Source organism: Stegodyphus dumicola, chromosome 6 (genome assembly GCF_044657685.1).
Source record: "Stegodyphus dumicola isolate Sdum_Otavi_A_Nest chromosome 6, ASM4465768v1".
NCBI lineage: Eukaryota > Metazoa > Arthropoda > Arachnida > Araneae > Eresidae > Stegodyphus > Stegodyphus dumicola.
In genome coordinates this window covers 174,435,781-174,461,031 of record NC_140773.1, presented here as the reverse complement: position 1 = coordinate 174,461,031, position 25,251 = coordinate 174,435,781, and the positions used below count along the sequence as shown (strand labels likewise).

At 32.1% G+C, this 25,251-nt stretch overlaps 1 long non-coding RNA gene across 1 annotated transcript in view; it reads left to right on the top strand.

Annotated features, from left to right (window-relative positions):
• Positions 1 to 25,251, top strand: part of LOC118182615 (uncharacterized) — a 47,437-nt gene that overhangs the window by 3,625 nt on the left and 18,561 nt on the right. The window contains exon 2 of the long non-coding RNA XR_004757091.2: positions 19,601 to 19,692. This is a non-coding gene — a long non-coding RNA (uncharacterized LOC118182615). The remainder of the gene's footprint in view (positions 1 to 19,600; positions 19,693 to 25,251) is intronic.

Sequence of the window (25,251 nt, the reverse complement as noted above, 5' to 3'; positions counted from 1 at the left end):
ACAGACGATTGAGTATTTCTCATTTAATTAATTCAGTTCTCACTTCGCGAGAAGGCAAAAATACATAAAAACTCAAAATATCTATATTAAAAATTACGAAGTAAAGGAATTAAGCATGATTTAATTGGCAACAATAAATGAATGCGTTATCTTTGTTGTTGCGAAGCTAAGTTTCTCTAGATTGGCAACAAATCCACTAGTCTCCTGTTTCAAATGTAAACATCAATGGCCGCCATAAAAAAGGCTTAGCGGCACTTAAACAACTTTAAAATGGTTGATAATTCTAAAAATATTGCATGCAGATTTGCTAAAGGCATAAAAACCTTAACCGGAAGATAAAAACAATAGAATACAATCATTTTTAAAGCAAAAAATATACAATTTACAAACATATAAGAGTAAAGAAACTGAGATCAATGAGCCGGGTAACAGAGTGGATATATATATAAATATATTTATATACGTTTGGCGCGGCCGATTGCAACCAAAATACGAGGTGCATCAACATGTTATAGCAGTCCTATATACAAAATTTCAACGTTCTGAGGCTATTCGTTTTTGAGTTATGCGAGATATGTACGTATATACGTTCGTACAGACGCCATGAAAAATTCTCTTCAGAATTCATTTTAAAGCAGTTTTATAATTTTTTTGGAGGAAAAGAGTGTTTTATTCTGTCCTTACATACAGATATCACGGAAATACATCGTTAAATTGCATTTGAAAGGGGTCAAAATGGGATATTTTCGTTGAAATATGCTGCCTGAAACTTTTCGCGATTACAATACTTCCTTTTTACTTCGTACAAGGAAGTAAAAAAGGAAGTCTTGTTTGTTTATTAAAACTGCTACTTAAAAAATCTGCTAGTTTAAGTGTATAAAAGTGCAAATCGAATTTAATCACAAATGGGAAAATTCAATAAAATATGATTTAAATAACACAAAAGTGTGTTTTTCAGAAAAACCATCTAGCAGCAAAAAGAGTTTATGAATAACACGTAATTAATGAGCATAAATGTAAGGTCATAAGGTTTCGGACAACAACTTTTGTATACCGTATTTTTTTTATGAGCCAAACGGTTTAAAAAAAAAAGTATTCTGATGTGATTTTCTGAGAACAACATATTATTTGACAGGTTTCCCCAGCTAGAATCAAGCTTTTATTTTTTTATAAACACTTCTTTCGCCGAATAAAAACAGGACTGGGTGTATATGATATCCATTATTTAATACATTGGTGATATCTGCAATGTTAGAATATTTTCGAAATGCTAATTCATTGAAATTTCTAAATATCAGCATACAAAAATGCTGCAGAATCCTTAGTTCTAAATATTAATCCACCATTCAACAGGAAGTAAATGAGAAAAAATATGAGAGCTCTCAGATCCGTCGAAAATTTATTGTGCATCAAGCGATAAATTATTTGAATTGTTTCCACTTAAATTGGTTCATATCTACAGATGCTCGGTATGATGGGAGGAATAGTGAATGAACGGCAACACCTGTTAGATCACATTTAGGCGACAAGTTCGCAAGTACGCATGCGTCCCATTCGAAAATAGTCGTTGGATGCTCTACTATGCTGAGTATTGAAGTGATGGTCTTTTTATGCATGTGAAGTGCATTGTATTTTATTAAATATTTGTTTTGTTATTTGGTAAGTTTTATGAAGTACTTTGCGAGTTGAAATGTTTAAATATTTTTCCCTAAATATTTTTTGAATTATTTATAATAATATAGCATAATAATTAAGCATCAAAATGATAAATTAGAGTAATTATAGTTTATAATTTTGTTCTTAGAAATATTCTTGTTTATTCTACTGCTCGCATCACGTTATACTGCAGAACTATTACTTCTGGGAATTTTCGTCTTAGTCTGAGCATACGACTTTTAATTTATCTTTCAAATTCATTAAATTAGTCTTTCACATTTATAGCATTAATAAATAATATATGTAATTTTACATAACTTGTATTTATATTATTCTTCTATTTTTAATATTTTAAATTTTAATATTGTTTAATGATATAAAAATAAGCTATGCAAAAACAACATGCATTTTTATAATTGGAATAAATATCTGTAATAATATATTTATAAATACTATAATTTAAAGTCCTATATAATTAACATACATATTATTTATAACGGTGATATTTAAGCAAACGGTGATATTTATAACGGTGATATTTATAACGGTGATATTTAAGCGTTTCAGCAGAATTTTAAGACTCCATGTAACACTCTCAGCGGTCCACGACTATATTTTCATAAATTTTAATGCAATTTTTCTCATTTTAATGTAATTGCAGATAATGTGAAACTTTGATCTTACACTAGGATTTTATCTTCCTTCTTCTGCATTCGAATGTGAAAAATCCTGTAAGCTGAGTTTTTTATGTGTGAAATTATTGGTTTTAAAATTGGCGTGTCTGATTTGAAAAGTTATCAATTGTTTTTCGTTTGGGATCAACACACATTTTTTATTTTTTACGCATTTGCGAGAAAAATGTACATTACACTATAATTTATACTTCAGCACTAAAATATTTCTGCAGTATAATGTCATTGTTAATTACATTAATTCATACTAATCACTGTATTAAAGGAGCACTGTCATTTAAAAAACCATTTAAAAGAATAATTTTAAAGTTTGTTTTAATAAACGTACAGCTCCATATTTTTTACCAAAGAATAATTAAATTTTTATCATCTAATAGTGAAAATAAGGTTTAAGAAAAGTACAAATCTGTCGTAATTCAGTAGAAGTCGAGTAAATATAAGATACAGAGCAGAGGGGTTGAATATTAAAAATCCAAATTTTTACTAAGTTCCGAACTAGCAACTTCAAACAAAACTTTGTTAAAAAAAAGCATGGGAAAAAGATTATCAGTTTTTAAAACTTTTATCGCCAAAAAATAAATAATTACTGAATTTTATTTATTCTAATTATAGGAAGAATTTATTTAAGAATCTAATCAGTAATCTTCTGTTCATTTCAGGTATAATATTCAAACTAATTTCATGTATGATTCTCATTTGAAAAACACAGTATAGAAAATTATCGATTTCAAAGCTGTTGATTGATTTTTGCAGCAAAGGCAACGTAAATTATGCACATACATATATGCATGGATATTTATTGAAAATATAGTCCAAGTAAGTCGAAATCAGTTACGCCGCGGACTTGTCCTGCTCGATAACAAGTAAAGGCCATTAAGGCACATCACATAAAATTGTCATGGTCGCTGGTCCTCGAGGACACATTGGAATAGGTGTACATTGCTTTTGTTTTAATTCTAGGAAAGAATTTAAATAAAAATCGAATCAGTAAAAACGTGCTGATATATTTAGAATAAAATTCAACAAATGATTGAAATAAGAACATAATCTCCAAATTCAGCACTTCTGTTTGTTTTAGGTATAATGTTCAAATTTATTTCATATATAATTCTCATTTGAAAAAACGAAAACATGGATGGCTTAACAACATAGATGACTGATAATAGTTTATTAAAGTGAATTTATTTTCTGCAAGTGAATTTACGGTTTTTACTTACTTGTACGAAGAAAAGGATTTTTTGCAATAACGGAAAATTCCGGTTACCATATTTTAACGAAAATATCCATTTTGACCACTATCGAATGCAATTTAACGATGTTTTTGCTGATATCTATAGCTAAGGAATGAATAAGAGACTCTTTTTCCCCAAACGAATTATAAAACTCATTTAAAATGGATTCAGAAGAGATTATCTCTTCTCGCATAACTCAAAAACGAATAGGCTCAGAACGTTGAAATTTTATATGTGCGACTGCTATAACATGTAGATGTGCACGTAGATCTCCCTTTTTACTTGCAATAGGCCGCACCAAAAGTATATAAATATCTTCCCCTTGATAAGTCTGTCTCCTGCCTGCTCAACAGTCATTCACTTATGAATTTTTAAAAAAAATTTTAGATTTATTTTAATTTGCTAAATTGGTGAATTTATTTTCATGGTTTGGTTTTGCACTTGATTTACTTATGCTATCTGAATTTAAATGATATTATAGATTAGTTCGAAAATTAAATCTTTTATATGTTTGCACATTTTTTAATTATTTTAACTTTAAGTTTGCCTTTTTACATATATACATGTTTGTTAAAATTTAAATTTGTTTAAATTTAAATTTAAATATATAGATACATATATACCCACTCTGTTACCAGGCTACGTGAGCTCAGTTTTTTTAATTCTTATATGCTGGTAAATTGTGCATTTTTTGCTTTAAAAATGATTGAATTATGTTGTTCGTTTCTTCCGGTTAAAGTTTGTATGCCTTCACTTAACTTGCATTTTATAGTTGTAGAACTATCAACAATTTAAAAGTTGCTTAAGTGAGGCTAAGACTAATTTTTTACCATAGCAGCCATATTTGTTTACATTTGAAACTTAGCAGAATAGTGAATTTGTTGCCAATCTAGAGAAAATAAGCTTCGCAACAACAAAGATAACGTTTTCTTTTTATTATTGCGAAATAAATCATGCTTAATCTATTCTGGAATTCTAATTTAAGTTATTAAATTATCTCATATATTAACTCAGCATAGCGTCCGCAACAAATTAAGTCAGTTTCTACGCCTTCAGAGTCTTTTTGCCGAGTAAAACGAAAAGGAAACTTTTAGTTTTGTGCATTGAAAAATCTGCCTTTTTGTCTGCTGGCTGAATCGCTTGTTTATGCACAGAAGTTATAATTTTAATAGTAAAAAATATTTTTAACTGTATTTAGTGTTTTCTGTTTTTCTATATCTTTCAATTTTTAATGAAGATATTTTGTGTTTTGAAGTATTTTGGCCCTGCCGTGAATCGAGAACTGAATAAATTGAATGAAAAATGTATCTCTAACGAAATTCGAAGAAATAAGTGTTTCGTATTAGCAGCAAATAATGTCGCCAGTCTGTCTCGGACAGAGGAGAATGTTTACGAGTAGCGCATGCGCATTGGATAAGCGGCGCTGAATCGTCTGTGAAAAACATTCTTTTTGTTTAATTTCTTTTATTAATGGTTTTAGATTTATTATAGTATTTGAATAGAACATGTGGCAACGATTAGATAATTCTTCAGATGATATCATTTTTGTGCATTCTGAGTTATAAAATGAATGAGATGTAACGCTGTTAAGTGAACCTAGCGCCAGAGTGTCGCTATGGTAAATAAATATAGTGAATCTTAAAGAGTGCATTTATTCTATTGTGGTTTATGCGCTATCGACAAAGTAGATTTAATTCAATTCAATAAGTGAAATGCGTATAATTTAATATTCAGTACAAGGAAGTCATATGGTGTACACATCAGATTTTTTTTTTTTTTTTTACTTTGATCAATTGTTTACTAGTAATCTCCAGATTGTGAAACGAATCGAATAATGCTTTTAATTAAAATCACCAACCGACGTACATGTGCCTTCTCCAACGTTCAACACTTCTTTGAATACTCAACGATCGGACTCCACTTTTTTTTTTTTTTTTTTTTTTTTTAATATATAATTGAAAATATTTAGTCCGCTTTTACACTATTTGATAATAGCAAAGCAGCGAAAAGCACTTTTTTAGGAAACAAACAAATAACAAAAAATTTATTAAATATGTGTTTAAAGGTATTGCAATTAATGGAGAGAGAATACTTCAATTATTTTTTCATTAAAATTTATCTTTCGTTCTGTCTTTCAATACCAGTAATAGTCCGATAATTCGGCATATTACTCCGATATTCGGACATTGCCGCATAATCAGACAAAAGTTATAAATAACGCGACAATTTCTTTATGTTATTCAATACTACTGAGGAATGAAAAATATTGCATGCAGTAATGGCGTGACTAGATTGGGAGAAAAATCTTCATCACTCCTCCCCCCCTTTTTTTGTTGTTTGCGAATTCAACGAATTATGACTTCGTCATTGAACTTTTCATTTACAAGTTCATTTTTAACACTCCTACTCTATTTAATAATTTCTTTCGTTAATGGATTCTACGAAAAAAAAAAACGTTTTCAACGTTTTCTATAACTCAGAGGAGTCAATAATTGGATCATTTATATTTTCGTCATCTGCGATAGAATTTTGTTTCATATGCATGTGGCCTGATTTTCGTTGCATCCAACTTCTGATGAAATATTGAAAGCTCATGTTTCCGTTTTATTCCTTTATCAACATTTTTATCATTTTGAAAAAAAAAAAAAAAAATCTGAATAAGTAAAGAAATTAAATAATGTACAAACATTTAAGGCTAACTGAAAATGGCAGAAATATGCAAAGAATTGAGGAGCCTTAGTGAATAAGTTGGTAACAGCAGAAATATCGGTGAATGACATGCCCGGTTATCAGGTTTGCCGAATCACTGAATTTCAGATTATTGTAATTTTAATGCAGTGTTTTATTACACTAATTGTACATTAAAGCGTTTTTTGTATACTTGAATAATCATGCAATTTTTTTTTTTAATTTGAAAGTTTTCAAATTTTATATTACGCCTAAAGGTGCATTTTGTTTTCCTTTAGAAACAGGTTTTGATAGCATTTGGCTACAAATATTTGAATACAGCATATCTTCAGAATTTCCGATAGGCAGTCTTGCGCGCTGGAGATAAAAATATTTTATTCCGTGCAGTGTTGCCATTCCCCGCTTTGAAATCGTCGAGTTTTTCAATCGTTAAAGTTTTATAAAATATGAAACATATAATAAAACAAAGTCGAAATTCAAAATTTGGGCTTACAGGTCCTCATATTCGGATGGAAGACTATTTTATTCAAAATTTGATGAATGTTTTCCGCTGTTTTTTCACAATACCAGAAATATACATATATTCATGCAGATTCTTCGTTATTTAATTTCGTTAAATATAATACAGGGCGATAATATTTGGTGGCAATAATTTAAAAAGTGATTCAACGCTTTTAGCGATTCGACACAAAAGGCGATTTTGAGACTAATACCCCTTCTCCCCATCCGGGCTAACGCCCCTTTGGGCTAAAAATGTTTTGGACACAGAAATTAGGATTCGCGCTTTTATATGATTAACTTATTTTCAGAATAAGAAAGAATACTCATTCTTATATTGAAATTAGAATTAATGTATTTCTTCACATAGTCTATTTATTCCAAAAGTTACTATTTTAATTTCAAGAACTGTGCTTTATATTTTATAATATATAGTTAAATCTCCAACTAGAAGATGTTTAATTAACTGTGACTTTTATCATTTCTGCTATATGGGAGTTAATTAATCTCCTACTTCGAGCGTTTGAAGGTTCAATGAATGCCTGCTAAAGTTGAGTATTCTGTTACAGATGCTCGATTCAACACACATTCTATTTAAGATTTTTAAGTAATTGAAATGACTTTTTTTTAAATCTTCCGCAGTTTTTTTTTATTCAAAATTGGATTATAACTTAGGATGATAACCGTTGCATGCTTTTTCCTACTTAAAAAATTAAAATCTCAGATTTTTTATTAATGAAAATCTTGTCCTTAATAGGCAGTCTTACGTAGTCTTGAAATAAGTTTTAGAATGCAATAATTGTTATATTAATAAAACAAAATCAACGCATAAAACATCCCTTAGTAAAGTAAGCTATGAATATAAAAAGCAAAACTAATTTACATGTATTAATAACATATTCTGTAGAGCAAAATTCAAATTACGAATACAGGATATATCGCCACAACTGTTGAGAAAACAACTGCACTCTGCACATGTGTCTAATCTGAGAATGAAGCAGCATAGAAATAAGAAATTTACAGCATATGTTCACTAAGCAGTTCTTTAATTAATGTGGCATTGAATGTTTCTAAAGTTCAACACAAACATGAATTACAACAAAAATTTGCACTCTTGGCAGAGAAATCCAGTCTCGGAGAAACAATATATCACATATTTTTAGGACAAATGGGGGTCTTAACATTACAAAAATGGGTTTTAATAAGGAATGTAATCCATCCCTAGCTGCAATACATTGGCGGAAGCTACGTTCCATGCTGTCAACTTTGTCGTGGTCATGTTCCACGTTGTCGGTCAGTAAAATGAAAAAGCAACGACCAGACACAGTAACCCTTGTTGAAGCTCACCTAACGGCCTTGGAGGAGGACTTAAAGAAGCAACCCGTCTCTTAGAGTAGTCCCAAAGATGCTGTATCGGATTCAGGCCATTCCATCTGCTCCATACCGTAACCCTTAATATATTCTTCAGCAACCCGAGCTCGGTCCTGTCGCGCATTATCGTCCATCAGAAGAAATCCAGTACCAATGGCAGCGGCATATGGGTGGACGTATTGTCAAGGATCTCATCTTGACATCTCACACCGGTCATAGTTCCTCCATGGAACACATGCAGGTCAGTGTGACCACCGAGAGAGATCCTAGCCCAAACCATGATTCCACCACCTTTGTAACTGTATATTTCCACAATGTGGGACTGGTTGTATCTGGTGCGTTGTTCCCTCCAGATCAGCTGATCAGCTCCAGACCTGAATCACTCTCCATTGTGAACCTGGACTCGTATGTGAAGAGAACAGACGCCCATTGTTGATTGGTCCATGAGACGTGTTCTCTTGACCAACATAAATGGGCACCTGTCTGTGTCCTCGGGTCAAGCGGACACAAACAACTGGTCGTCTTGCATACAGACCTGTATTGTGCAGGTGTGTGCGCACTGTCGTAGCTGACATTCTTGTTCCTGTTTCCACTAAAGGATCTGCCATGAGCTGAGGCACAGTAATGTTACTCCTCCTTCGGGCCGAAAGAGCTAAATAACGGTCTCCCGCAGGTGTTGTAACTCTAGGTCGACCTGGAACATGTCTTCTAGACACAGAATCCTCAGATTCAAACTGATTCCATAGTCGGTGGACCACACTATGAGAGACATTGAGACGTTTAGCAGCATCAGCTTGTTAAATCCCCATCTCCATCCATCCAATCGCCCGCCACCTCACCGAATCGGGCAAACGACTTCTTGACATTGATAGATTCTCCTGGATATTGTCTATAAAACTGTAATAACAACTGAAGATCAACACTCGTGAACAAAAATGACAATGCTTGCATTTTTCTCCATTTCCTATATAAGTATTCAATTTCTATAAAATAAAAGTGGTAGCTATTGTTTCTTGCTATTTCCTTATACTTCGTTACTATTATGCATATGAACTATGAATTTAAATGATTGTAATGGTGAGCTTTGAAACGTGACATTTTTGTAATGGTGAGCTTTGAAAAAAATGCTATTCCTTAACTTTTGGAGGGCAATGTATATTACAGCGTAATTGTCATATCAGTTAAAGAAATAAAATAGAATTTGTTTTTTAAAAATACCTTTAAAGATTCCAAACTTAATGAACCAAATTATGCAGAAATTCAAAGCGGTAGAAAATTCTACAAATATTTCACTTCAGATAAAAATAATGTTAAGTGATGTCATCTATTAAAGAAAAATTTTTATAGTTCATTAAAACTTCACTAGTATTCAGTTCGAATATTAGTTTCTGTATTTCTTTTCAGAATATAAAAAGTTGTAAATAGGGAAGTGTCAAAATATTATTCAAAAATGGGTTGCAATTTAAATAAAATTAAAAAAAGAAAGCAAGATGTAGGTATTTATAACCTATATTTTTACAGAATTTTATGATAAATATTGCATTCTTTTTTGAATTGCATAATTCATTATTGCGTAATTTATAACTAATATAGCTAAGAGAAAAATTCGGTGACGTACTAAAAAAAATGGCATTTGGAAAATATTATTTACTTTATACTGTTATTACAAAAGTTAGCAAAACTTGTTACAAAGTAGCGCTAAGAAATATTATGTATCGTATTTGAATGATTCAGCTAGTTAAATTGACAACTACTCTATTTTACAGAAGGATGCGATATAAAAACAGCTTCATTTTTAGATGCGATCTTGTGAAGCGAAAGCAGTATCATTATATAAAAAGATGTTTTAGGTATTAATAATGCAGATTGGGTGATTGTGTTATTAGCTTCAAGTAAACCTCCATAATCATTATAAGATTTACTAATGAAGGTAATAACCAAGACAAACTAATGTACTTTATTGAATTAAAAACATAATTTCTGGAAAAATGTAAATTCTACGTATAACACTTATTGATTATTAGATAAGATTGAAACTCAGGTTACAAACATACCTTCTTTTTACTAATCCCTCTGATCTGAATCAGATCAGAATCCTAAGTTCATTCGCATTCATATGCGAATGAACTTACGATTCATGACTTCCAACATCAGATTAAGTCACTTCAGATCCTCAACGCACCAAGGCAACACAACTAAGTAGATATTATTGCCCAGTGGCTTCATGATTTTTACGTTTGGTACAAGTTGGAAATGTTTTAGTCTTGTGGAAAAATCTGAATGTCCTCAAACAAGCATACCTTGAGATACCACTGGTTCGATTCCGGTGTAGGGTTGCCACCTTTTCGGACTGCGAAATAGGCATGTGTCTTAACCTTTAACTGAGAGGTGATAGATTTGGACGTAATTTAGGAGATGCGTCTACGAGACCCCATTCAATTTAAATTCAAATAAAATTTTCTAATAAAAATGCTAGTACGAGATTTTGCTTACATATTCTGTAGAAAGTTTTCTTAAAGTTAATTTTTATATTTTACTGAATATATTATTACACGAAAAACATTTGTTTTATAAAACGCAGTTTTTTTTCCCGTAATTGGCTTTTACTGAATATTCTGGGGTTGGGGAAGCATAAAATCAGTTATTTTTTCTAATCATGTTAGTTTTTCTGTTATGTATATATTTGATAAAAATAATCGAATATAAAAAGTATCCCTTAGGTAAAAAATAAAAAAAAATTGACAATGGGTAAATCTGAACTGTTCCTTCATAGTGGTATTTCAGTTTTGATTCTTGTACACATTCCTAAAACACTTTACGAGTGCATTCCAAACATAAAGGTTTTCTATAATACATGCATGAGTATGCAGTTTTTAGATTTTCTTTGGTGGAGATAAACGACATGTTTTCGTCGCTTCCAGTTTATTTCCTTCTGGGCTCTTCAATATCTCCTACTCTTCTGCAATCACCTCCTAAAATTCCTTTCATTGTCATGCGTAATTCTTGATTTATTCTTCGATTTTTAATTCCTCTTCTTTTGAGGGTAATTTTCTTCTTTTTCAATATTATGCAATATTTCAACTGTAAAGAGCAGTTCCCAAACAGTTTTCGGATTTACTTTTCCTCTTAATAGTCCATATGGAAGCGATCCTGGAAGTCGGATGATTTTGTTAACAGGAGTTCTTACAGTTTTTTTGGTTCAACAGAAAGCTTTTTAAAAAGATCTTTCCCATAATAATATTTTTTACATGAAAAATGGTTCATATTCTAGTTGATCTCCATTTTCGCATATGGAGAATTCAGAATTAGTAGAATGCGAACTTAATCACAAAATTTCTCCAAGGAATTAATTATCCTTATGACTGAAATCCTACTTCGTTTAGAAGTTTTTGAAGTTCTGCCTCGTAACGCGGATCAGAAGGTTGCATGACATTCTGAGGCCCAAGTTCAGCGCCATTCTCTAAGGTTTGAACGAAAATAGAACACTAATAGGGAGGTGTAGTTTACTAGACCACGCGGAAACAAATGGCTGGAACATTAAAATTAATAAATAACATAAAAACCTGAAATATTTCAGATTTTATATTACGCCTAAACAAGCGTTTTTTTCTCCCCATTTACAGACACATATATCTTTAGAAAGCATTTGCGCTAACGCCACATTGTGTTAAAAATATTTAAGAACAGCATATCTTAAGAATTGCCGATAGACAATCTTTCGCGCTGGAGATAAAAATGTTTTATTCTCTACAGTTTTGCCACTTTGAACACTACAGTGTTGTTCGCTTTGAAACTGTCCAATTTTTTAATCAAAAATGCTTTAAAGTTTTGCAAAATATAAAATAGGCAATAAAACAAATTTCGGCTTCTAGGTGCCCATGTTCGGGTGGAGGACTATAGGTATCGTAAACTTGACTTTAGGTATCGTTGGTTTTTCACAGTGCGAGAAACATACACACATTCATGTAGATTCTTCATTATTTACTTTCTTTAAATATAATACAGAGTTATAATATTTGGTGACAACAATCTGAAAAGTGATTCGATGCAAAATGCCGCTTTGAGATTAATAGCCCTTCTGGGCTAACGCCCATTTGGAGCCAAAATTTCAAGAAACTTGTCCCTTCCAGTCAAGATCACAAAAAGAAAGGTTACAGAGTTCCATTTATTGGAGTTAAAAATGGAATGAGAGCAAAACCATTATTAGAGATCTGCGATACTCCATGCAAGTCTGATTGAAATACCGTCGCACTTATCTTACTATTTTCAGCAAATATATTAGTGAGAAAATAAATCACACTTTATCATTCAAATTAAATTTAATAAAAAATTAAGAAAAATATAATCTAATCTACCTTCAAGTGCCAAGCCGTAATAATAAATAAAGAGTTTATAATTATTTGCATACAAACATATATATTTTTATACATGCGCCGAAGAAAAATGTAAATAAATACGGGAAAGAAATCAGGTTATCATTATTTATTCTCACTTGTTTTGTAAGTTTTGTCCCTCTTGGAAAGCTTTCTCTGGAAACTTTATTTTTAGCTTAAATTTAAGGATGGAGTTAGGAATTAAATTAGGAGAATTTAACATTTAGCTGTTAATATGTTTGAATTACAAAGTGTTAACTGATAAATATCTCTTGGAAGTACCAAACTTTAGATTTCAGATAGAAAATAAATAGAAACTTGAGTTTTTCCCGTTTACGATATTATTATTACTATTTTTATATTTGTCGATTATTTTATTATATTTATGTTTTCATAAATATTTAATAAGCGAAATTTAAAATTTATTTAAAACATTTTAAATTTTGTTAATAAAATGTTTTCATTTGTGGGGGGGGGGAATCTAGCCCTTAGGTGTTTAAATTGTGTATGTAAATCGCATACAATTTGAATTTAATACCTCTGGTTTGTTGTATAGACCTGAGAGAATCTTTAAGTACTAATCTTTTGGTTCTGAAGAAAGACAGTTTGAATCTTTTTATTTGTAAAATCAAAACAAATTTTTGATTTTCAATATTTACTTTACGTTCGTAGCCTAAGTTTCTGAAACATTCCCAGAACATGAAAAAAATATGCCTTAGGTGTTTCAGGGAATATTTCTGCCATATTGAAACGGGCAGACATTGAAACAAGATGTAACAATAAAGTTCATCTTAATTCCTGTTTAGAAAGAACGATCGACAAAATGATCGTAAAACTGTCACCACGCAATAGTCTTGAGAACTACCAGACCTATCCAAACTACCAATCGTGCATAAAAGAAAATTAGCATTCTAATAGTAGTTGGACAGGTACTTGGAGAAAGTACTTTCCAACTAGGGCAGCATTTGAGCAGAAAGAAGCTTTTACGGATGAAAATTCAAGGACGAAGAATCTCTCATTTTCTGTTCCGTCTCACAAATTGTTTTCTAAGAAAGGAAACCTGGAACAAATCGACATCCCAAAAACTTTATTTCGGGGCTGTGAATTATTTCACGAAAATCTTAGATTTCTGGCAACTCTCCACTGCAATCAAGGTAATATCGCAGTATATTGATGAATTGCGTGAATGTTTTCGCTTTGCTAGTGTACCTAAAATTTGTTTTTCGTTATATGAATCTATAAAAAATACTCGCTAGGATCTGAACTACGATTTTTCCAGTTATTAGCTGGATGTGCTAATTACTTTTACTACAAGAGTAATCACTCGAATATCGATTATCAATCAGTCATATTAACCTGAAACTGTCCGAAGTTGATTACAGTCTTTTGCAATTCCGCTATAAACTGTCTATTTGTCCATGACATTATGTCTCGGTTGTCGCTGAGGCAGATTTTATTCCTGTTGGAAAGGATCTGGATGAGTCTAATTTGTTGAATACTGATCTACTGATCCTTTGTTAGAAAAATGACTGTTACGCTTAAATTATTTGTTTTTGAAAGTTAGATTATGTGTTTTAAGCAAACAAATGTATTCGCAAGCATTAAAAATTTTGCTTTGAAATAAAATTGTGTTTTTCGGCAAAACATATGGAAACAAATGTGCAATATCCATAACAAATACAAGCATTTTTTTATTTCTTTAAGGTAATTTAAATGGCTCTAGGTCTATTATTATCGCTTTATTAGTATTTGCGTTTTCGTTGAAATTGTACTTTTGTTTATAAATTTTAAGTAACGAAAAAAAATTAATACTTGTTTGGCAGAAGCAGTTTAGTTTTACTCTTTCTCGGTATGTCTTCCTCTCTAAGATCAATTACTTTTAGAATCTTCTTTAAAGTAAAGTGTATGGTGTTCTTTGGCTCATTTAAATATTTAAAAGCCATCGTAATAACTGTTAGAGTTAATTTCAACAGGATTTTATTACGAAAAGTAAAATATTATGAGACTTTATGTATTGAATGCATGACATTTACAGCATATCGATCGGTTAGCTGATTATGACAAAGCATGCGTCTGGGAAAGGAGGGATACATCTATGGAGAACTTGCGAAGGAAAATTCTCCTCGTGTTTATGTTATACAAAGGAAAACACAAAAGTCCTATCCAGGTAACCTCTTCGACGGAACCTGAGTGCTGGGTGAACTGTTAATAGATGTCTTATCCACTAGAGCAGTGGTATTCAAGCTATGGCTAGCTACACATTTGTGGTCAAGAAAATTTATAGTGGCTTCGCCAAGGGGATTAGAAATATTAAAAAATCTGAATTTATGGTATGTAACTAATGATCGAAGCTCTAACTGGAGTCGAGAAATTGGTTTTGGGGTCTTTTGCACTTTTATGGCGGTCGCACTGCCATAAAATTTGAGTGCCACTGCAATAGATTATTGGTAGGCAGAAATACTATAGTACTCTGAGAGAATGAAGCGGGAAAGAGAAATTCATGAGATGATACTTTTGATAATTTAATATCTGGTTGTAACCAAAGTTTTCTGCCAAGAAAACGTTCTTAAGTTAGGGAAAAAAAAACATGAAAGCAGCACCTTTAGTGCAGGTAGTAATCACCACCCAAATCTATGATTTTCTGCCAAAGATTCATGCGGCACCCAACGATTGAACTCGTACGTCAAGCTTATGCGATGCATAGCGCGACTAATTGAATATGGCACTAACGTCTAACTCCTTAACAAGCTCTCGAGGGATTACATATGAATCTTCTTCCACAAGTTCTCGTTGGCGGGCCTCATCAACGTCTGTATGACGGCCAGAGCGTTCTACTTCTTGAATGACATAGTTTTTCAAAGCCTTCATTTCAGAAACTTGGTAACCGCGAGTTCAATCAATCTTATTTCGGACGTCCTGTGCAAAATAGAAGATAGCACCAGCAAGATATAGCTGCAGGTGTGAAAAAGGTAGAAATTCGAAGGAGCGATGTTGGGGCTATGTGGTGGGGATGGCAAAAGATCCCATTCGAGTTTGTTCAGAGTCCAGCCGGCGAATGCAAACATTTGTGGTCTTGCATTATCTTCAAGGAACACTACTTTTTTTTGCGCCGAAACTCAGTTCGACGTTTTTCCTTGATAGCAGCGTTTGCACGGTGTAGCATCTCGCTGTACACCTTTCTGTCGAGGGTTTTACATTTTTCCATATACCCTTTGTGGATAATACAACCACCAGATACAAAGCATGATCTTTTTGTTGGTCAAATTGCGCTCTGTGACGCTGCCGACGAACCCTCTTTTCGGCCTGTATTGTTGAAGTAAGTCACTTTTCATTACAGCTGACGATCTGGTCCATAATTTTGTCCTTGCATTGATATTCGAACAGATTCCAGCGGACCCGAACACGTCTGTCCTTATCTGCTTGAATCGGCTCATGCGGCACCCAACGATTGAACTCGTACGTCAAGCTTATGCGATGCATAACGCGACTAATTGAATATGGCACTAACGTTTAACTCCTTAACAAGCTCTCGAGGGATTACATATGAATTTTCTTCCACAAGTTTTCGTTGGCGGGCCTCATCAACGTCTGTATGACGGCCAGAGCGTTCTACTTCTTGAATGACATAGTTTTTGTTTTTGAACTTCCGCTACCAAACCTTCACAGTGTAATACCTAAAGCTATACACACGATTTGGTGACATTCTGCAGCTGACGTTTTGCAACAGAACTGGAAGCAAATGATGGTTCTAATCTAATAGCGTGAAAGTTCTATTTCAGACATATTGTACTTAATGATAACGATATTTTTTTACGAATTTCACAACACAGTATGCACGCCGCAACACAGTATTTCACAACACGCCGGCTAAAGTAAATCTGTTTCTTTCAAATGCCAAAAAGTGTTTGACAAAATATGATTAAACGCGCCCAACGCGATCTGTTTGCGCAGACGATATTTGCGGTGGCGGGAAACTTTCGTTACAACCGATAATGATATTGATTTGAAATTTAAATAATAATATTTCGACGACTTAAATATAGTACTATCACTTATCACTTAGAAATCATCATATGTTTAAATAACAACTATTTGATAACTTAAATATAGAACTTATCATCCCTGATCACTTAGCAGTCATCATACGACTATTATTTAGCTTAATTTGAATAGACTAATAATGAAAATATTTGAAATACTGTGAAAATTAAAAGGAGATGATGCAGAAACAGAAAGTGAATAAATAAATGCTAACAAAATGGCGCTGTCCTCAACTAGCTTATTGCAGAATTCGTCAACTAAAATCATCTTCAACTAGCTTATTGCAGGACTGCCAAAGGACTTCATTTGCAAAACGGTGAAACTATACGAGAAGCACAATAAAATTATGTATGCTGTATTTGAAATCGACTGGGCTTCTTTTCTTTAGCGCCGTTCTGTTGGCAATGGTATGGGAGCCGGGAGCCCTGGTCTTGGGCTTGAGTTCGAATCCCGGAGAAAGTTTAGATGTTTGTATTCTCTCATGCACGCTTGCAGGTATATAACTTCTGAAATTCACCATGGGCAACGTTTTCGATGAAAGACGAATAAATGTCCGGCCATTTGGGGTAGAGGGAGGGACGTTTTTCTTTGTTGATGTGAATATACAAGTAATACTTGTATAAGTAAGTTATTTAGGATAAAAAGATTTTATGGCAACAAATTTTTAACTATTTGAACAAGGAAGACACAATAACACGCCGAATAGATACTAATTCAGAAGTCAAACAACAAAAATCAGCGTTATATTTTCAAAATGTTTTCCGGTTTTGCAGCTGAGGATGGTGGTTCGGTAAAACCATCGAAACTAGTCCTGTGAAAATTTTGAAAATATAACGCTGATTTTTGTTGTTTGACTTCTGAATTAGTATCTGAATAAGCTTTAAACTTTTAACATATTATAGGTCCAACGTGTATAGACTTTAAAATCCAACAGGCTGAGCCTCCCTATATCAAATGTATATTTTCAACGGCAACTGTAGTCGCAAGCGTATCATTTGTGAAATTTAAATTTAAGCAGACTTATGTTTCACTATATTTAACTGAAAATAGAATACCTACATTATTTATTCTTATACTCAAAAATGAAAAAAAAAATTAAATCTGGAATATTGTTTTAAGCAAAAGCAGCGTATAAATGCAAAAGGTTGCACATAAGTAAATTATAAGATTCGGTGTATCTTTGAGGAGGAAGGAGTGGCACTTCAGTGAACAGTGAGTGATAATCTTGTAGTAATTTAAGTCTTCAAGAACCTGTAATTCAATTTTGTTTATTATTAAAATCTCATGAGTTTCAGAATATTAGATTATTTCTACAAATTTTATGCATTCTAAGTATGTACACTGTTAATTCAAAAGTTTTGACTACGGATTGATATTTATACTCTCAAGTGAAAGAAAAAATCAATTATTTTGAATGCAAAATTGAAATTCGTAGAAAGAAAGCTATTTCAAATGCCATGATAGAGTAAAAGAAATGAGAAAAATTTCGAACGAAATTAAGTGTTATTCATAGAAGCACATTCATGGTTTTTTTAAGGAATATACTACAAATAAGATTACTCCTAGGAACATATAAATTAAAAGCGTTACTCTTAGGAACGTATAAATGATTTAAAAAAAAAGGCGAAAATAAAAATAACAACGCGAGAAGAATTCACATGCTCCTAGAATTCCAAAAACTTCCCCGATTCATTAGCATTACTGCTTTGCGCTGAAATCGAACCAGCAGATCTTAAGGATATTATTATACTTAACCCTGTTCGCAATACATCAAGAAGTGCTGTATAACTCCAAGCTAGTATGGCATTTTCAGGTAATTCTAATATTTTTTTGCAAGGTATATGCTGAACAAGCGTATTTATAATTACTAAAAGAACTGTATTAATTAAAAATCTCAGATTCTGATGCCAGAGAAAGGATTATAGTTAATCATAATCTTCAGACATTGGTGTCAATTTTTAGAAAGGGTTATAGGAGCTCGGATTAATATTGACCACACCCGAACGTAGATACGTAAACATAGAAAGCAGCATTTCACTAGAGCAAAAGGGGAACTACGCCGTGTTTAGAGGAAGAATAGATCATGCGCAAAAAAGGCTCAAAATTTTGTACACGGCCGAGCGACATCGCAAAAAGAGGGCCTGTGCTGGCCCCGGAAGTCAAAAGTCGGGTCTTTTATCGTCAACCACGCACTGCAGACAAATTTCCGGGCTTCTTGTATGTGCCACTTCCATTCAACAAATTCATTCCGACGGACGTAGCTACAAGTTCGGACTTCGCTCGAATTCTGCAGATAATATTGCTGACAACTTCCTTTTTCCGAAGCTGCACAGTTTTGTTTTAACATATTTCTAGAATAATTAATCTATTATGGATTACCGTTCACTTTTCGCTTGCTCAGAATTTGATTTAGAGAAAGATTCTTAAAGTACATTTGTTTTGAGTAAGTTGACAACTCCAACAAATCACCGCAGTTATCATCAGGTAAGATTTTTATTATGAAATAAATAAATCAGCTTCCTAGAGAGAAATAAATTAAAAAAATAGCTGCATCCAATACTTTATTATAGTTAATGATTGACACAGGAAGTGCTTTTCGATACAACAGGTAAGAATTAAGTCCATTTATTAGGACAGCCCTGCATTATTTTGAAAGTGACGAATTCTACAATCACGAAATTGTATATTTAAACAGAGAAAAAACTATGAACTTTACATATTCAACAGTGAATTTCAAAATCCACGTTTTTTGTATTTCAGTCAAAAGATTATACAAATTTTCAAATTAAAAATCATGTACGAAATGCAGTACATGAAAAGTAAATACATACGGCAGTTGTATGCATTAAATCTATAGGTAGTTCCATCATGTTGTATAATTTTGGACATGAATTTATTTATTTAATGACACATGTAACATATACATGCATTTTTGCAAAATTTTTTTCAAAATTTTCAATTGTTTGATTTTCTTAATTTAATGCAATATTAAACTATCATATATTTGATAGCAGATAATTGCAAAGTTTTAAACTTTTTTTCTTCTTAGTGGCGAAGAATATTCTTCAAAGATCGAAAATGGTTATTATTTTTTCTTCAGATGGTATTTCAGTGACTGAAGGATCAGCGCTATGTTGCTAGGTGCGTTATTAAGATTCTGTTATTTACCTGTGGTTTTTAAGTATCCGAAACTGCAATATATTGAATAGCATTATAACTGAGCAGCACTTAATTTCAAAGAAAGCTTTTGAGCATGTTCAAACTAATATTTGTAGCTTTGGTCTTTTGTTTCAAATTCAAATGTTAATGTTAGATGAATGCAATATTAAAAAAATTCTCGAAAGTTATAGGTATCTTGAATTTATTTCTAACTGCAATTTTAATGTAATCATAAATACAATTCTTTTCCCCCTTCTCCCAAGATGGGTGTGTTCATTCAGTAAGCATTATGACGAATCCTATGCGCTATTAAAATATAAACGCAAAAGAATAATTCTTAATCTCTACATTGAAATTTTATGGACTGCATTTGTATAAAAAAATTTAAATCATTTTTTTAATTGGTAACTATTCCCATTGATGGAAATCCCTTTTTTAATGAATATAAATGTTAACTGTGTGAAATATCACGTAATATGTGCTCGATATTACAATAGATCTAAATTTCATAACTTGAAATAATTCTAACGGTATTTCATACAGCGGCTAAAATTAAAAAACTTAAATTTCTAAGCATTTAACATTGACATTGAATATAATTTTAAAATGTCTGTTTCCTATTCTAAGAATCTACGATATTATTATGATGCGCATTCCTTTCCTTTATCTGTATTCAAAAGAATTAATAGAGAACTATTCAGTATTCCAGACCCCTCAAATGGTCGAATTAAGACCACTAAACGCCAGTAGATAGATCAGGTTTGAGATTTCCTCTAGCGGAGCTTACTGTATGGGATTTTCGTTCTATTCAATATGCGTAACATAAATGAGAGACAATTTGCCTAAGAACGTTCTTTTAGAAAAGCATTCGTCCCCGTAAATAACCTTTGCATGCCTGGCCTTAATAACTGAACTAATTAAATTGTTCTGTGAATGTTTGTTTATTTGAATATGGCAGAGTACTTAAGTGCAGGAATGCCTTCATGAAGGAGTGTCTAAGGGGAAATAGCTCATATTCCCAAGTTTGTAAAACGAAACATGTATATTTGTGTATTACATATATTTAATTTGAAATTTCATTTATCCTTGGATGAAAATATATGCTGTTTCTGAAATGTGGGTTTCGATATACTGATCTCTCTAAGTAAAATACCAACGCTTAGAAATAGCATTAGGGGAAAGTATAAACAATAACTTATTTTATTGCATTACCCAGCTACTGCGGCTTTTAAAATGCAATTCTTTTGCAATTTTGAGTCGAGGTATTCAGTCAAATAATTAATAGTAATCTTAATTCAAAGAAAATTTCTTGAATAAAGTTGACAGGTTTGTAGAGACATTAGGTAATTTTTGGAAACAGGAAACATGAAAAATGAGCAATCGCCTTCGCCGGGAATCGAACCACGGACTTCTGAAATACCGGTTCAGTGTGCTGACCACTACAAAGGCACGCTAGGAAGGCGGGAGAAATACCTTATACCTAATCAACCGAATGCACAAATAATAGGAAAATTATATTCAATAAAGTGAATAATAAATAAGTAATGAATAATAATTAAAGTGAATGTTCAGTGTACTTTCGTTCATTTAATTGTAAATAAGCGAAATAAAATTAGTAATTTAGGCTAATTATTTCTTAAAAAAAGAGAGAGAGAGAATGCCGTTGGTTACATTATTAGGCAATTTAATTTAGCAGTATCACCATAAGCTCATTGTACATTCATATGCATAATGAAGAATCTAAACTATAGTAATAAAGTAGATTGAAATGGATTATTGATTAAGAAAATGTGTGAAATTTAATCAAGAATCAAGTGCACGTGCACTTGTAATATTTTATCAATGATTTAATTCTTTCAGCTGTTTTCTGTGCCAAGAGCAATTTCCGTTCAACTTGAGACACTTTTCCTCCGTTTCCAGAGTAGAAGTGAGAATGTTTATCGAACAAATTAACATTATTATTTCCGAGAAAAGAAAAGGAAAAATGTTCAAATTTTATGTATCAAATTCTCGTTTTAACACTAGTGCTGTATGCTTTAAAATGTTTTCATGATACATGTGACCCTTAAACAAAGATTTTGAAACTCCGCTTATACATGGTCTTTCTTTTCTATAAATATATCAAAAACGCTTTGGAAAGTTAGTTTTAAAACTATAATAAATAAATAAAGCCCAATTCAATTAACTATAAAATTTTGTACGATTGCAAATGAGGCTCTGAACGTGTTTTAACATACGATACTCTGAACCAAAATAAACATGCCAGTGAAACTTTTACTAATTTGTTTTTGGTTAAAGGCGCCTTCATGCAAGTCAGACAATATTTTCCGAAACAGAAATTTTCGTAAGTGGGCACCAGTATAAAGGTGTCCACAACTTATAAAGTTAGGTTTAGAATTTGAAGAAAGCAGCTCTCGTAAAGTAACGGGCATCTTTAACGGTAAGGCATTTGCTGTGCAAGTAGGATTTTCGTTTGCTCTATTACTAATTAGTATAGGAAACTAAACCTTGTATACAACGGTGTTCCAGCATAATAATGCCAGCATTCTTATGTTGACTTTTTCAAGCTAAAACATTTCTTCATAAGGATGCAAGCATTTTTATATTGAGGTACTCTTATTATTTTTCAATCAATATTCTCCTTTCGTTTAATTCCAGCGTTAGAATACTGTATCTGATACGTGCAGCATATAAAATACGCGTTATCCTCGTTATGTGATAATAAGTCTTCCAATCAAGAGTAAGTTATTAGGTAGTTACATTTTTGAGAAATTAAAACGTTATTCCACGGAATTTAAGCAGCACAAAAAGCCGGTACCCTCAAAACCTTGCTCTCTTCAAGGCTTCGAATATTATATGAAATTACTGATACTCTGTGGAAGCAGACTTTCTTTTTTTTCCTTCAGTTTCTGTAGATTTCAATACATATATTTTCATTTCTTTTGAAATAACCTTTTTTAAAGTTCGTCACGTTTTGTATCTGTCAGAATTGAAGCCCAAGTGTGTTTGCAATTTTTATCACTGTAAGGTTCTTCAGCTGTGAAATTCGAAAATGCATTGGCAAATTAACATTAGCATTTCAGAAATGAATATCAACATAATGTACAAAATAGTTTTTTACTTTCTGTTTGGTAAAGCTTTCGCAATAAGCTGGTAGTTATCGTAATAAAAATTTTTGGTACACCTTTTGTAATAAACTAGTAATTATTTATTATTCCGATTAAAAATGTTGTAAATAATTTGATTGTGGGTGGAAAATGGGATTTTTGTTAATGATTATTATAGTGCTTGAAAGAAAAATCTAAATATATAAATAAATTTCTCTAATAATATAATAAATGAGACCGAATCAGAAGGATTTACTGAAGTTTTAAAAAGTTATCTCTTCAAGATAATTGATATGTAGCTTTTAAATTTCAAATTTCATTATCACTATTATTATCGCTACACTGGTGCATTTCGAGCCTTCTCTTGCATCCATCAAAATTTAGTTTCGCTTCTCTAATTTGTTGTATCTTGTTATTAGCTTTGTTCATTGCATTTACTACAATTCTCCTGCAAAGCAATTTCAGTCTGCTTCTTAACCTTATATTAGGACCCCTGTTCATGAAGGCTGCATAGCGTTTCGTGGTATGTAAATACAAGCCAGTTTACCTTAGTAAGGTCTTCGCAAAAGTATCCTTCTTCTCAGGCAGACAGCTTTTATGTGCTTTGCTTTAAATAGTTAACCCAGCAGCTTTATAACGATGCCCGTCATTAAAGTGGCGAAACTCAATTTTCTCCAAAATAGTCTTCATAAGAGTGCCTCAGTATGAAGATGCCTACCTCCTTATGAAAACATATTTTAAACTTAAAAAAGCAATATAAGAATGCTGGCATTTTTATGCATCAAAACTGCTTCAAAAGTTGGCCTATATGTGCATTTTTACAAATGTAAATTTTAATTTATTTTATTGTTTGAGTAGTTTTTCAGAATTAATTTTAGTTGAAGATTTTTAAAAAGGGGCTGTTCCAAGCATGCTAGGAAGGATATTAAAAAAAATAGGCTGTATTTAGTTATTGTAGATCAAAAACTTTTAAATCGATGCATTACAATATTACTAGAGCACATACCATTGTATTTGAATATAACCACCTCTTTTCTGTATTCACTTGCCTGAACAATTGAACGAGTGATGCCCTGACGATAGGGCAGAAATTTCCTTCTGGTCACGGAGCTATCATAAAATCGTTATTTGCACCTGTTCATCGTCGGAACACATTGTCAACCTAGACATCAACTCCTGTGCAATTTCTGAGCCTGTCGCTCTGCAGTTGCTTTGAAACACTTCATAAACCTGTACCACAGTGTCTTCTGTGATCTACCGTTGATGGCTCTGCTTTGCCAATCAGCATTCAAACATGTCTCTAATAGTGTTCGAACTGCTGGTAATATTTGATAATGCCAGGAACTGATATTGCTTTTGCCCCATGCACCTTCCTAATTGCACATTGACTATCAGTATTGTTATGATTATAAATAGTCGCACAAATGATACTATTTCTCATACTTCAGCTGTGTAGTAAATTTCCAGTTAAGCCAGCACAATCTTGTTTTTGCTGTACGTCACCTCTTACATCTGTCACAAGAAAATTGTTTTTGAAGGAAAATATGAGTTTTTCTTCTAGGGGTACGTCATTCTTATTGAGCAGTTCTGTCAGGTGGTGGCAATAGTTGTAACTTCACTTTTGAACCCTCTACGTAGATCAAAATAAATCGTGTAAAGCAGTATTACATAATTTTTCTTAATGCTATTTAGTCCCAAATGTGTAAAAAAAGAGTACGGCAAGTGATAACAGTTTCAGTTTATGCCTGGAATTTTATGAAGAGTAATACGCAGTAAGTTTAAAAACACTGGCAGAACTTAACCTTTGCTATGACTGTGTTTGTTCGTATCTGAATTTTAATCTGTTTATTTTACCATTTGGGCACATGTAAAAAGAATTACTTGAATATGTCGTTAATTATTAAATTATTAAAATTTCTTTCGTAGCAATAGTAGTATGTTATTATTTATCATTAATTATAAGTTGAGGTTTGGGGCATATAGCTAATTTTTTTCCAGCTTTTTAATTTGGATAGCACTGGAAAAATTTGAAAATAGACTTAATTTGGTGCCTATTTACAAAACGCAGAAATCAGATTTTTTATGTTCAGTGGACTTATTATGTACAGTGTTTATTGTGTGCAATAAACACTGTTACACACAATAAACACTGTTACTGAGATAGAGCGAAGGAGATCTTCTATCTGGTTCCAAATATGTAAACAACAAAAGATATTTTTCTCATAATAGCTGTATTTTGTTCTTTCACAAGACGATAAAAGAACAGAAAATAATTTTAAAAAAGAACCGTTTTTGAAACATTTCAAAAACCTAAGCGGAGTAAAGCGAACAAGCAATTACTTTTACGTGGAAAAAATACTGTTTTCGCAAACCTCTTTTTTTTTTTTTTTTTTTTTTTTTTTTCCCCGAGTTTAAAATAATGCAGGCTTCTAAT